The 14,661-nt window shown below is 44.7% G+C and overlaps 1 protein-coding gene across 1 annotated transcript in view; it reads left to right on the top strand.

Moving 5' to 3' along the window:
• Positions 1-14,526: 14,526 nt before the first annotated feature.
• Positions 14,527-14,661, top strand: part of COASY (Coenzyme A synthase) — a 32,858-nt gene continuing 32,723 nt past the window's right edge. The window contains exon 1 of the mRNA XM_075349995.1: positions 14,527-14,638. The gene's annotated coding sequence lies outside the window, so the exon portion shown is untranslated. The remainder of the gene's footprint in view (positions 14,639-14,661) is intronic.

The raw sequence follows: 14,661 nt of genomic DNA, 5'->3' as shown, positions 1-14,661 counted from the left end.
CCAGCCTTCCCCATGATCAGCCTCTCTGCTCCCAGCCTCCTCCAGCACGCCGTGCTCCTCTGCCGACACTCACACACCCGATCGCATCCACTCACACACACCCGATCGCATCCACTCACACACACCCGATCGCATCCACTCACACACACCCGATCGCATCCACTCACACACACCCGATCGCATCCACTCACACACACCCGATCGCATACACTCACACACACCCGATCGCATACACTCACACACACAGACACTGACGATATCGCACATACGCGCTTATACTCACAACATCCGGGGATATCACATGCTTCTGGCCATGTGATCCTCCGGCAGGTCCTGGAAGATCACAACAGCACAGTATCGAGGCCGAGAAGCAAGCGATATCCCAGGATGTTGTGAGTATGTGGATGCGATGTGATGTGTGTGTGTGAGTGAGTGTGATCTGATTTGTGTGTGTATGTGTGTGCTGTTATGTGTGTGCTGTTATGTGTCTGTATTTTCCGCCGCTGCAGGACCTTGATGTGTGGATGCGATGTGATGTGTGTGTGAGGTGTGTATGAGAGTGAGTGTGAGCCGGTGTACACTGGTAACTATGATACACATCGGGTAACTAAGGGACCTTAGTTACCCGATGTGTATAATGGTTACCAGCTTTCACGGCTTCCGTGAAGATCCCAGCATCGCAAGGTTATGTGTGGCGCTGCTGGGATCCTGACGGAGCCGGTGTAGAAGCAAGCGATATCCCAGCATGTTGTGATGTGTGAGGTGTGTGTGAGAGTGAGTGTGAGAGTGAGTGTGATCTGATGTGTGTGTGTACTCACCTGGGAATCGGGGCTCCGTGTCAGTTGGGCCACAGAGAGCGTGCATTGCGTGAGGGGGGCGGGGCCTGCAGAGAGCCGGGGCGAGAGGCCAATCCGTGTGGGGGGGCGGGGCCATGGCGAGCCCAGCGGCCAATCAGCTTTGTGTCACCGTAAGGACACAATTTCGGAGCATGACAGACAGACAGACAGACAGACAGACAGACAGACAGAATAAGGCAATTATATATATAGATGGCTAATTTATGAAAAGATATATTTAGCGGTATTTTAAGTTTTTGGGAAATTTCATAGCATATACTAATCAAACCACCATTTTCCATTTTTTCATTGCAGTTTTTAAGCGCATTGCAAGCATATTTTAGCAGACGAGGCATCCATGTAGACAGAACCGCTCCTTCATACATTATCTTCTCCTCAAAGCCTCGGAGTAGTAGAGATTCTTTTCTTGATGAAGACAGACTTTTAGAGGCGCAAATACGTGGAGGTTCAAAGAAGGACATTCAGTGGGTAAGTTGGGCTTTATAAAGAGATAAGTAATGGGAGCAGTTGAAGAGGTAACATGAAGTTCAAACCAGCATCTGCGCCACTGTGAGGAGGCTTTGTTGCAGGTTCCCTAATTTTTATTGGAAAAAAAGATGCCTGATGGAAGCCAAATGGACCCCAATAGAATCCATGTGGCCTGTCCGTCATGTTACATCTGTTTTCTACATGAATTCTCCTTATCTGTTCCTGTAATGTTAAATATTACAATGAGTTGCAGGCTTTAATACAGCCAAGGAAAAGAAAATATTTTTAAAGGTGTTGTCCAGTCTAAGAAGACTCTGAAGAAAAGTCTGTAGTCACTCTATATGGTTGCAAACTGCCAAAACATGACCAAGTTAGATGCACAAGTCGTCACGATTCACCTACAGTTAGGTCCAGATATATTTGGCAGGAACACAAGTTTTGACATATTAGCTGTTTACCAAAACATATTCAAGATACAGCTATGTAATCAATGTCTAAATTGCAGACTCTCAACTTTAATTTTAGGTTATTCACATCCAAACTGGAGTAACGGTGTAGGAATTACAACTCTAACATATAGCTGCTTCTTTTTCAAGGGACCAAAAGTCATTGGACAGTTATCGCAACAGCTCTTTAATGGGTTGCATGAACTAGTCCCTCATTAATCCATCATCAATTAAACAGGTAAAAGGTCTGGGGCTGATTCCAGATGTGGCATTTGACTTGCATTTGGAAACTGTTGCTGTGAACTCACTACATGTGGTCAAAGCAGCTATCAATGGAAGAGAAACAGACCATCAGTAGGCTGATAAAAAAATAAATAAATCTATCAGAGAGATTGTAGAAATGTTATGAGTGGCCAAATCAACAGTTTTCTGCAAGAAAAAAAAAACACTTGTAAGCTTGGGAACTCGAAAAGGCCTGGAAGTCCACAGAAGACAACAGTGGTGGATGATCACAGAATCCTTTCCATTTTGAAGAAAAAATCCTCACAACGTCTACCCAAGTGAAGAACAATCTGCAGGAAGTAGGTGTTTCAGTATTTAAGTCTACCATAAAGAGAAGATCTCATGATGGCAAATACAGAGCGTTCACCACAAGGTGCAAACCATTAATCTGCCTTAAAATAGAAAGGCCAGATTTCAATTTGCCATAAAATATCAAAAGAAACCAGCCCAGTTCTGGAAAAACATTCTTTAGATTGAAGAAACTAAGATCAACCTGTACCAGAATCATCGGAAAAAGAAAGTATGGAGAAGGCTTGGAACAGCTCATGATCCAAAGTACAGCACATCCTCTGTAAAACATGGTGGAGGCAGTGTGATGGCCGGGCATGCACATGGCTTCCCATGACCCTGGATCACTTGTATTTATTGATGATGTGACTGAAGACAGAACCAGCCGGATGAATTCTGGAGTGTACAGGGTGATACTCTCTGCTCAGATTCAACCAAATGCAGCAAAGTTGATCAGACGGCGCTTCACAGTACAGATGAACAATGACCCAAAACATATTGCGAAAGCAATCCAGGCGTTTAAGGTAAAGAAGTGGAAAATTCTGCAATGATCTAGACAATCATAAGATCTGTACCCCATCAAGCTGCATTTTAAATGCCTAAGACAAAACTTAAGGCAGAAAAAAAGCAACAACTAAAGTCAGCTGAAGTAAAGACCGGCAAAGCATCACAAAGAAGGAAACCCAGCGTTTGGTGACGTCCATGGCTTCCAGACTTCAGCCAGTCATTGCCTGTAAAGGATTCTCTACAAAGTATTGAAAATGGACATTATATTTATGGTAAGGTTACGTTGTTAAATTACTTTTGAGCCCCTGAAATGAGGAGGATTTGTAGAAAAATTGATTTCCTGAACATTTCACAGGACATTTTGGTCAACCTGTAAATTTCCTCACTTCAATTGCATCTCAGTTGTTTAATGTTAAATAGAAACTAGCGGTATGCAGAGAGCAAATCACGAAGATTCGGTCACTGTCCAAATATTTCTGGAACTAACAATATATTTCCTATCTGGGTTGATAATTCCTTGACTTGAATACTTAAGGGTACTTTACACACAACAATATCGCTAACGATATATCGTTGGGGTCACGGTGTTCGTGACGCACATCCGACGCCGTTAGCGATATCGTTGTGTGTGACTAAAAGGAGTGACGATCAACGATCGCAAAAACGTCAAAAATCGTTGATCGTTGACACGTCGCTCCTTTTCATAATATCGTTGGTGGTGCATGCCGCTGGTTGTTCGTCATTCCTGCGGCATCACACATCGCTATGTGTGACACCGCAGGAACGACGAACATCTCCTTACCTGCGTCCACCGACATTGAGGAATGAAGAAGGTGGGCGGGATATTCTGCCAGCTCATCTCCGCCCTTCCTCTGCTATTGGGCGGCCGCTTAGTGACGCTGCTGTTACGCCGAACGATCCGCCCCCTTAAAGGAGAGATTGTTCGGTGTCTCCAGCGACGTCGCTAAGCAGGTATGTGCGTGTGACGCTGCCGTAGTGATATTGTGCGAAACAGCGATGTGGGCGGGTGCTATCGCGCACGACATTGCTAGCTATCGCTAGCGATATCGCAGCGTGTAAAGCATCCTTTACAATCAAATACCGACTAGCCTCAACTGGCTTCTTCCACTTCTCTCAGTAGAAAAGAATTAAGACTAGCATCTGAAAAAGTGAGTGAGCTACCTTGACAGTGTTTTGCCTAAAGTATGGTTTGTTTTAAAGGGAAGGTATAATCAGATGACTTTTTGTTTAAATCAGATTTTTTTTTTTGTTGCATATATTTTTAAAAATACTTTTTCAATGTTTATTTTTTCATATTATGACCGTGATTAAAAAAAAAAAAAAAAATAGTAATTTTACATTTTCCACACTAGCCACTAGTAATTTTTTAGACTTGTACTTCCAGTCCTTTTAGGAACAGGTTAGAACAAGATTCCTTATTAGCAGAGGCAGAACTACATTGGCAGATACCAGCTCCATACACAGTTAATAAAGGATCCACCAATGGCAATAGAAAATGCATAACTGATGGAGAAAGGTTGAACTTGTGTATTTTTAAGCTACGTAACAATCAATATAGATGATGTCACAGCTGCCCCTGCTCCCCCTCCCTTCACAGCGACCTTTGCACAGGCTTATTAAACACTTCAATACAAAACATATGGTCGGTTCTGACTATAGTGACTATGTACATTTGTAGTTTCCTGAAATAACAGGAAATTAAAGTCTAAAAAGTGTCAGTGGCCAGAGTGAAAATTGTAAGATTTCTATTTTTGATCTTAAAGGGAACCTGTCACCGGGATTTGCCTCCTATAAGGTGCGGCTACCACCAGTGAGCAATTATATACAGTATTCTAGAATGCTATATACAGTTAGGTCCAGAAATATTTGGACAGTGACACAATTTTCGCGAGTTGGGCTCTGCATGCCACCACATTGGATTTGACATGAAACCTCTACAACAGAATTCAAGTGCAGATTGTAACGTTTAATTTGAAGGTTTGAACAAAAATATCTGATAGAAATTGTAGGAATTGTACACATTTCTTTACAAACACTCCACATTTTAGGAGGTCAAAAGTAATTGGACAAATAAACCAAACCCAAACAAAATATTTTTATTTTCAATATTTTGTTGCGAATCCTTTGGAGGCAATCACTGCCTTAAGTCTGGAACCCATGGACATCACCAAACGCTGGGTTTCCTCCTTCTTAATGCTTTGCCAGGCCTTTACAGCCGCAGCCTTCAGGTCTTGCTTGTTTGTGGGTCTTTCCGTCTTAAGTCTGGATTTGAGCAAGTGAAATGCATGCTCAATTGGGTTAAGATCTGGTGATTGACTTGGCCATTGCAGAATGTTCCACTTTTTTGCACTCATGAACTCCTGGGTAGCTTTGGCTGTATGCTTGGGGTCATTGTCCATCTGTACTATGAAGCGCCGTCCGATCAACTTTGCGGCATTTGGCTGAATCTGGGCTGAAAGTATATCCCGGTACACTTCAGAATTCATCCGGCTACTCTTGTCTGCTGTTATGTCATCAATAAACACAAGTGACCCAGTGCCATTGAAAGCCATGCATGCCCATGCCATCACGTTGCCTCCACCATGTTTTACAGAGGATGTGGTGTGCCTTGGATCATGTGCCGTTCCCTTTCTTCTCCAAACTTTTTTCTTCCCATCATTCTGGTACAGGTTGATCTTTGTCTCATCTGTCCATAGAATACTTTTCCAGAACTGAGCTGGCTTCATGAGGTGTTTTTCAGCAAATTTAACTCTGGCCTGTCTATTTTTGGAATTGATGAATGGTTTGCATCTAGATGTGAACCCTTTGTATTTACTTTCATGGAGTCTTCTCTTTACTGTTGACTTAGAGACAGATACACCTACTTCACTGAGAGTGTTCTGGACTTCAATTGATGTTGTGAACGGGTTCTTCTTCACCAAAGAAAGTATGCGGCGATCATCCACCACTGTTGTCATCCGTGGACGCCCAGGCCTTTTTGAGGTCCCAAGCTCACCAGTCAATTCCTTTTTTCTCAGAATGTACCCGACTGTTGATTTTGCTACTCCAAGCATGTCTGCTATCTCTCTGATGGATTTTTTTCTTTTTTTTCAGCCTCAGGATGTTCTGCTTCACCTCAATTGAGAGTTCCTTAGACCGCATGTTGTCTGGTCACAGCAACACAACAGCTTCCAAATGCAAAACCACACACCTGTAATCAACCCCAGACCTTTTAACTACTTCATTGATTACAGGTTAACGAGGGAGATGCCTTCAGAGTTAATTGCAGCCCTTAGAGTCCCTTGTCCAATTACTTTTGGTCCCTTTAAAAAGAGGAGGCTATGCATTACAGAGCTATGATTCCTAAACCCTTTCTCCGATTTGGATGTGAAAACTCTCATATTGCAGCTGGGAGTGTGCACTTTCAGCCCATATTATATATATAATTGTATTTCTGAACATGTTTTTGTAAACAGCTAAAATAACAAAACTTGTGTCACTGTCCAAATATTTCTGGCCCTGACTGTATAAGAGCCCAGGCCGCTGTGTATAATGTAAAAAACATAGTCACCTGCAGGGCGGTCGGATCTGATGGTCGTCGCTGGTCTCAGTCCAGTGACTTCTCTTTTCCTTCCATCGCTGTCCTCCTTCCCAGCTCAGTGTGGATGATGCTTCTATGTCATCCACACAGAGGCCACCATTGAGCTCCTGGACAGGCACACGTCTCTCTTCCCTGCTGAGGGCAAAGCAAAGTACTGTAATGTGCAGGTGCGAGGAAAGGTCAGAGAACGCCTGCACATGTGCACTACAATACTTTGAACTGCCCTCAGCAGGGCAGAGGAGCGCAAAGTAGTGAATGATGTAGGAAGCGTCATCCACATGGAGCTGGGAAGGAAGATGGCGATGGAAGGAAGATATTCTCACTTGCAGGGCAATCAGACCCGATTGCCCCACAGATGAGTATAATAAAAGCTCTTTTTCACATTATCCAGAACGGCCTGGTCCCTTATATACAGTATGCTAGAATGCTGTATATAACAGCTCACTGGTGGTGGACACAATTTATAATGGAAAATCCTGGTGACAGGTTCCATTTAATTACAGATTGAGATCTGTAAAATCAAATTGCCAAAAATGATTTAAATACATCTAACACAAAAACTTGATATAAACATCAAATCATTTTCTGATGATACCTTCCTTTTAAGTTTGTGACTTGGGATTTTGAGACTTGGCGATTTCTTAAGCTTGACTTATCAAACAGTCATGGAAAATAGACTGCACACAGATACAATTGTGAGAGAAGCATGGGCAGAACACATACATACAGAATGTTAAAAACTGATGTCTGAATGATACCCATACTCATTATTGCCCATGGGGCTATTCACATGTCCATGTTTTTTTTTTATCGTCCGAATGTCAGCAAACAAACTCACAAAGATGTCAGATTTTGTTTCAAATGACACATCAATTACTCATACATATCTGTGAATCCGTAAAGGTTTTATACATACCCCCATAGACTTTAATGGTCAAGTCATAGACTGTAAGTGTGGCACCCTGGACAAGCCAGGACGTCACAGGTACTGCAACAACACACCCCACACCCCGGTTAGGCACATCAGTCACACACAAATCCTTGTTGCCTCCCTCCAGGGGCTGATGTCCACACCAGGTGGGGTGGAGCCAGGCGGTTGGCCCCACCCACCGAGGAGTTCACAGTCCTGGAGGCAAGAAAGGACGGCAGTTCAGTTAGGGAGAGTGAAAGTGAAGGAGTAGAAAGTAGTAGTGGAGGAGCAGTCTGACCGTGTCCGGGTACGTGGCCCGGGCACATACAGCAAGGTTGGCAGACGGTGGTGACCGTCTGCAGGAGGGGCCGATCGACACGGAACCGTAGGACCGGGGACGGGCGGTGGCCCGCCGGTACCGAACCGGGGAGCGAAGAGAAGCCAGCACCATTCGGCAGGGCCTACGGACACCGACCAGGCTTGGAGTCGCCGTAAAACCGGTCAAATCCGTTAGCGACGGGAACCTCCGGGGTTTCCCAGCAGCAAAGACCCGATTGAAGGCAACCGCTCAACCGTGAAGGGAAATACAGTCACCGCCAAGGCTACAGTTCCCAGGGCCAGAGCCTGCGGGCAAAAGGGGCTCCCTCGGCATCTATCCATGCTGGGGAGTGGTTTACTGGTGGGAAGCCATCGGGGCCGAAAACACACTACAGGTGCAGGGAAAGGTAGTCACCGCCAACCTACCGGGAGTGACCACCGCAGCCGTCTGTGGAACCCGTCCATCCAGCCGTTTGTTTTACCAGAGACTCCGTGTACGTTACTGGCTGAGTGAGTACCACAGTGCCATCTGGCACCGCGCTGCCCCCGCGACCCTGCACCTCACCAAACCCTGCCATCCACTATCCAGTTACCCCAACCGGGCCCCGGGACCACCCAAACCCCCTACCCACGGAGGGGAGAGAAACATCTCGGCTGCTCCCTGTCATCGCTCCCGGGATCCCCGTCCAGAGCAGCGGTGGTGTCCCAACCTCACCACAAACCGTGGGTGGCGTCACAAACTGATTTTCCCAATCCCAAAAACTACCCCCTTTCAGTCACGGGCGAGGAGTGCCGCTCGAGTCCCCGGATCCGGCCCACCGCTCGAGCCACCGAGCAGCGAGCAGCAAGCAGCAGGCTGCAGCAGTGCCGGACCCGAGCGCCAGCGAGAGCGCAGCAGCGACGGCCCCCCTCCCCGCCCGCGACATAAGCATACGAGCAGGGCCCTCACTCCTCTTGGTATCTGAATTTTGTTATTCTATAATGTCTCATATAGTCTGTATGGAGTATGTTGGAGCTATATACAGTTAGGTCCAGAAATATTTGGACAGTGACACAATTTTCGCGAGTTGGGCTCTGCATGCCACCACATTGGATTTGAAATGAAACCTCTACAACAGAATTCAAGTGCAGATTGTAACGTTTAATTTGAAGGTTTGAACAAAAATATCTGATAGAAATTGTAGGAATTGTACACATTTCTTTACAAACACTCCACATTTTAGGAGGTCAAAAGTAATTGGACAAATAAACCAAACCCAAACAAAATATTTTTATTTTCAATATTTTGTTGCGAATCCTTTGGAGGCAATCACTGCCTTAAGTCTGGAACCCATGGACATCACCAAACGCTGGGTTTCCTCCTTCTTAATGCTTTGCCAGGCCTTTACAGCCGCAGCCTTCAGGTCTTGCTTGTTTGTGGGTCTTTCCGTCTTAAGTCTGGATTTGAGCAAGTGAAATGCATGCTCAATTGGGTTAAGATCTGGTGATTGACTTGGCCATTGCAGAATGTTCCACTTTTTTGCACTCATGAACTCCTGGGTAGCTTTGGCTGTATGCTTGGGGTCATTGTCCATCTGTACTATGAAGCGCCGTCCGATCAACTTTGCGGCATTTGGCTGAATCTGGGCTGAAAGTATATCCCGGTACACTTCAGAATTCATCCGGCTACTCTTGTTTGCTGTTATGTCATCAATAAACACAAGTGACCCAGTGCCATTGAAAGCCATGCATGCCCATGCCATCACGTTGCCTCCACCATGTTTTACAGAGGATGTGGTGTGCCTTGGATCATGTGCCGTTCCCTTTCTTCTCCAAACTTTTTTCTTCCCATCATTCTGGTACAGGTTGATCTTTGTCTCATCTGTCCATAGAATACTTTTCCAGAACTGAGCTGGCTTCATGAGGTGTTTTTCAGCAAATTTAACTCTGGCCTGTCTATTTTTGGAATTGATGAATGGTTTGCATCTAGATGTGAACCCTTTGCATTTACTTTCATGGAGTCTTCTCTTTACTGTTGACTTAGAGACAGATACACCTACTTCACTGAGAGTGTTCTGGACTTCAATTGATGTTGTGAACGGGTTCTTCACCAAAGAAAGTATGCGGCGATCATCCACCACTGTTGTCATCCGTGGACACCCAGGCCTTTTTGAGTTCCCAAGCTCACCAGTCAATTCCTTTTTTCTCAGAATGTACCCGACTGTTGATTTTGCTACTCCAAGCATGTCTGCTATCTCTCTGATGGATTTTTTCTTTTTTTTCAGCCTTAGGATGTTCTGCTTCACCTCAATTGAGAGTTCCTTAGACCGCATGTTGTCTGGTCCCAGCAACAGCTTCCAAATGCAAAACCACACACCTGTAATCAACCCCAGACCTTTTAACTACTTCATTGATTACAGGTTAACGAGGGAGACGCCTTCAGAGTTAATTGCAGCCCTTAGAGTCCCTTGTCCAATTACTTTTGGTCCCTTGAAAAAGAGGAGGCTATGCATTACAGAGCTATGATTCCTAAACCCTTTCTCCGATTTGGATGTGAAAACTCTCATATTGCAGCTGGGAGTGTGCACTTTCAGCTCATATTATATATATAATTGTATTTCTGAACATGTTTTTGTAAACAGCTAAAATAACAAAACTTGTGTCACTGTCCAAATATTTCTGGACCTAACTGCAAATAAATAATTATTAAGTCTGATCTATGAAGCAGATGAGAAAAGGACATGATCTGGGTATCAAGGCATGGATACATTTTTAAAATAGATATATACAGTATATGGATCAGTGAAACTTTAGGAGCCAGTGTGCTGTCCAACAGAACACTGGACTGCACATAGTCGTGTCCACTGATGTGTGAATATATCCATTAGGTTACACCACTCACCACGACATGTCCCTTATGCCAAATTAAAGAGGTTGTCCACCACTTTAACATTGATGGCCTATACTTAGGATAAGTCAACAATGTCTGATCGGTGGGGATCCGACACCCTGCCGATCAGCTGTTCCTGGTACCGACAGCAGGTGGCCGGAAATGCTCAGTTCTGGAGCTGCCCTGTTTTCTGATAGCGGTCAGGTACTGCACATCCGTCTCCCATTGAAGTCAATAGGAGAGAAGACAGGGCAGCTCCGAAACTGAGAATTTCCAGCCGTCAGCTCCGAAAACAGCTGATCCGGGGCATGCCGGGTGTCGAACCCCAGACAATCAGACATTGATGACCTATCCTAAGAATAGGTCATCAATGTAAAAGTAGTGGACATCGTTTTTAAGTCTTGAAAACCATCTTAAAAATTGCCATGTTCATTACTGTAGTTTCAAAAAGGTTTTGTGAAGGTATATTTCCATGTGGTGGTCTCCTTCTTAAAAATTCCTATGTACTGAAAATAACAGGATTTTTTCTTTTCTTTCAGTCCCAGGAAAGTTTCTACTGATCAACATCAAAGAAGACTGCCATGGACCAGACACAGCTTTTTTATTATTGCATTATTTATTTCTATTACAAATTTATTAATGGAACTAATGTGCTATATATAGTATACATGTAATAAAGTTTCACTTGTAATTGGCACGTTATCCAGATAAATTGTTTTATGTACAGTATGTGTATGGGATTTCATCTTGTAGAACCCAGGAGTTTCATTTCCTTTGAAGCTATCGTTACTTTCCTATAATTATCATTTTGGGTTTTATATCTGTTTGCTGACATTCATATGTATTACTATGTACGTACATTTTTTGTGTTTGAACACTTACTGTATGTAGGTATGTTTCAATGTATATATGATAGTTTCTTTGGATCCATCACTTATGTGCACAAGTGGACAATCCACATTTTTTATGGTACGTCCACCCGATCTGGATGACACTGCCTTCTGGACGCACTTCCCTCCTGCGGAGACTCGAGTATTCACCACAAGAGAACCCAGCGTCCCTGCCCACGATCAGGGTTCTGGGCACTGCAGATTTTCGCTGTGTTCTCCCTCTGAGAACACTGACATCTCCGCAGCATAAACTGACATGCTGAGACTCGGCAAGCCACGCTGAATGTCAGTTCACGCTGCAGAAAAAAGAAGCACAGTGTGCATGAGATTTCTATAAATCCCTTCCACTGTGCTTAGAAAGATGCAATAGATCTCATGCGGCGCTTCCAATACATACAGCCTTGATAAGGTCGGTCTGGATAGATTATTTTAATAAAAAATACATTTGTGTGTATAAACTAAAACAACGCGTTTCCGCTCTATTCATAGAGCCTTCTTCAGGTCAAAAAACTTATAAAAAGAAAAAGAATAATGCATACCTTAGTGCTATACCGAAGTCCACATTTGAAATCTCAACAAGTCTTTTTATCCTATATTTTCATCCTAGGGAGGAGATTGCAAGTTCAATTACTACTTAGCACCAGAGATAAAGGTGTTGGCTCTCATATATTCCTTTTTTCAGGCATTCAAATTTTGTCCTTGGGAAGCCTTAAGCTGGGTTCACACATAGCGACAACGACAGGCCGGGGTGATCTCCAGTGCTCTCACCTGAACCCCGGATTGCACCCCGGCCTGTCCGCAGCTGTCATGAACTGAACCGCAATCGCCGGGGAATCAATCACTCGGCGCTCGCGGTGCAGTCCTGTAAACTGTGAGATCAGTCCAGACTGCAGGGGAGAGACTGCAGGTAACTGAATCCAGGCCTGGCATTACTGGAGATTCCTCCGGTAGCCAGTCCGACGCTGTACACACACATATACTGTAAAATTTTATTACAATAATCTATCAAGACCTTATCAAGGCTGGATATAATGGAAGAGCAGCATGCGATCTGTTGCATCTTTCTAGACTCCATCTGTGGTATCTCCGCTGGAGGGGATTATTCGCAGCACATTGATCGGCCAGCAGACCAGAACACCAGCACAGCAATAAGGATATATTCTTCATGAGCCTTATGTGCTCACTACAGGCGAGTGTATTATTACATACATTGGCAACATAAGTTTAAAGGTTTACTACAGAAAAAGCGCAGCACCGTGTCTTTTCCTTCTTCCCTACAGGGGGATACATTGAATCATTAATCCTCTGTGCTTGCACTGTGCAATGCAGCGTTTTGGACACAGCGGAAATATACTGCATACAAAATGCTGCTAATCCTGATTGTTGAAACCCGGCCTTAGGGGCACTTTGCACACTACGACATCGCAAGCCGATGCTTGCGATGCCGAGCGCGATAGTCCCCTCCCCCGTTGCAGCAGCGATATCTTGTGATAGCTGCCGTAGCGAACATTATCGCTACGCCAGCTTCACATGCACTCACCTGCCCTGCGACGTCGCTCTGGCTGGCGAACCGCCTCCTTATTAATGGGGCGGGTCGTGCGGCATCATAGCGACGTCACATGGCAGGCAGCCAATAGAAGCGGAGGGGCGGAGATGAGCGGGACGTAAACATCCCGCCCACCTCCTTCCTTCCGCATAGCTGGCGTGAGCTGCAGGACGCAGGTAGGAGATGTTCCTCGCTCCTGCGGCTTCACACACAGCGATGTGTGCTGCCGCAGGAACGAGGAACAACGTCGTAACATCGGTCGTTTCCAAATTATGTATCGTATCAAAAGGCTTTACACACTACGATATCGCCTGCGGCCCGCCGGATGTGCGTCACTTGTCATAGTGTGCAAAGTGCCCCTTAGGGGCACCTTGAAATATCATAATGATTCATAAACATTATACATAATATAATTATATCTAGTCTGAAATACTGATTTTATCACATTAACAACAGTCACTGTGACTGTAAAATGATCATTATAATGTACAATCACAATAACCAGCACCCCCCAACTTCAGTGAAATCACACAGGCCTCAATTTATATGTATATATTTTTTAAAGCATCTGCAAGCTCAAGGTCAGTACCCAGCGAACTGGGGCAAGTGTTAAAGCTAATGGCACCCGAGGGCCCGGGTGGGCTCACTGCTTGTATAGGACAGCCTCAGGAGCTGAGCTCGCATTATACAGCATGGGTGTCACTATTTAACCAGTTTAACGTGTGAGATGTTGCTGTTAATTGTAAAAATTGTAATATAATGAAATAGGGGAAGGTTTGCAATCCGAAGTCTATTAACAACCCCCACCCCCTGCAACAGGCAACAGAATTGCAGAGTGCTGATGGAGTTGCCATGGCAGATGGGGGTCCTGATGAAGGCCTTCCTGTCTGCTCAGGCTGAGGATAGGCTTCACAGGACCTTGGTACAATATAAAGTACTGCACAATGAGATCACGTAATCGCAGGCTCAAATCCCTTAGTCCTCGTGTGAACAATAAAGAATGTAAAGAAAAAATAAATTGCGAAAAATAATAAATATAAAAGTTATTCTGGGTAGTTTATTTTACTCACTTATATAGTGCTGTTAATTCCACAACATGGTACACAGACATCATCAATCATCACTGTCCCCATTGGGGCTCACACTCTAATTGCCCTATCGGTATGTCTGTGGAGTGTGGGAGGAAACCGGAGAAGCTGGAAGAACCCGGTGCAAACACAGGAAGGACATACAAACTCCTTGAAGATGTTACAAACTCTTCAGGACCCCATAACAGCAACAATTGCACTCATATTCAGGTAACAAGGTACCACTTACACCAGTTTTACACACAGCTCTTTCTTTACTAGAGAAACATTCATTTGTGCCACACGTCTGAAAAGTGGACGTCGACAAAATGGCCGCCTTCATAATTCTGGACTCCTACAAACAGTTCAGTTTTGCCTCTGGTGGCCGTTTGTGGTCACGTGACTACTGCCATTGCTGAGGCTATGTTCTTTTGTCATTGTGTTATAAAGTTGTTGAAAAAAAAACAAAAAAAAACAAACCCTATACCTGTCAAAGAGTGAAGTGCAGGAGAGCCGGGTGGTGCGGCTAGAGGGGGCGCCGGGGATCAGGAGCCTCCCGGGGGCGGCGTGCTGGAGCGGCCACCTCTGTGTACGTATGGATGGTATAGGCCG

Source organism: Anomaloglossus baeobatrachus, chromosome 5, assembly GCF_048569485.1.
Source record: "Anomaloglossus baeobatrachus isolate aAnoBae1 chromosome 5, aAnoBae1.hap1, whole genome shotgun sequence".
Classification (NCBI taxonomy): domain Eukaryota; kingdom Metazoa; phylum Chordata; class Amphibia; order Anura; family Aromobatidae; genus Anomaloglossus; species Anomaloglossus baeobatrachus.
Note: the sequence above shows the minus strand (reverse complement) of the source record. Positions and strands in the feature narration are given on the sequence as shown.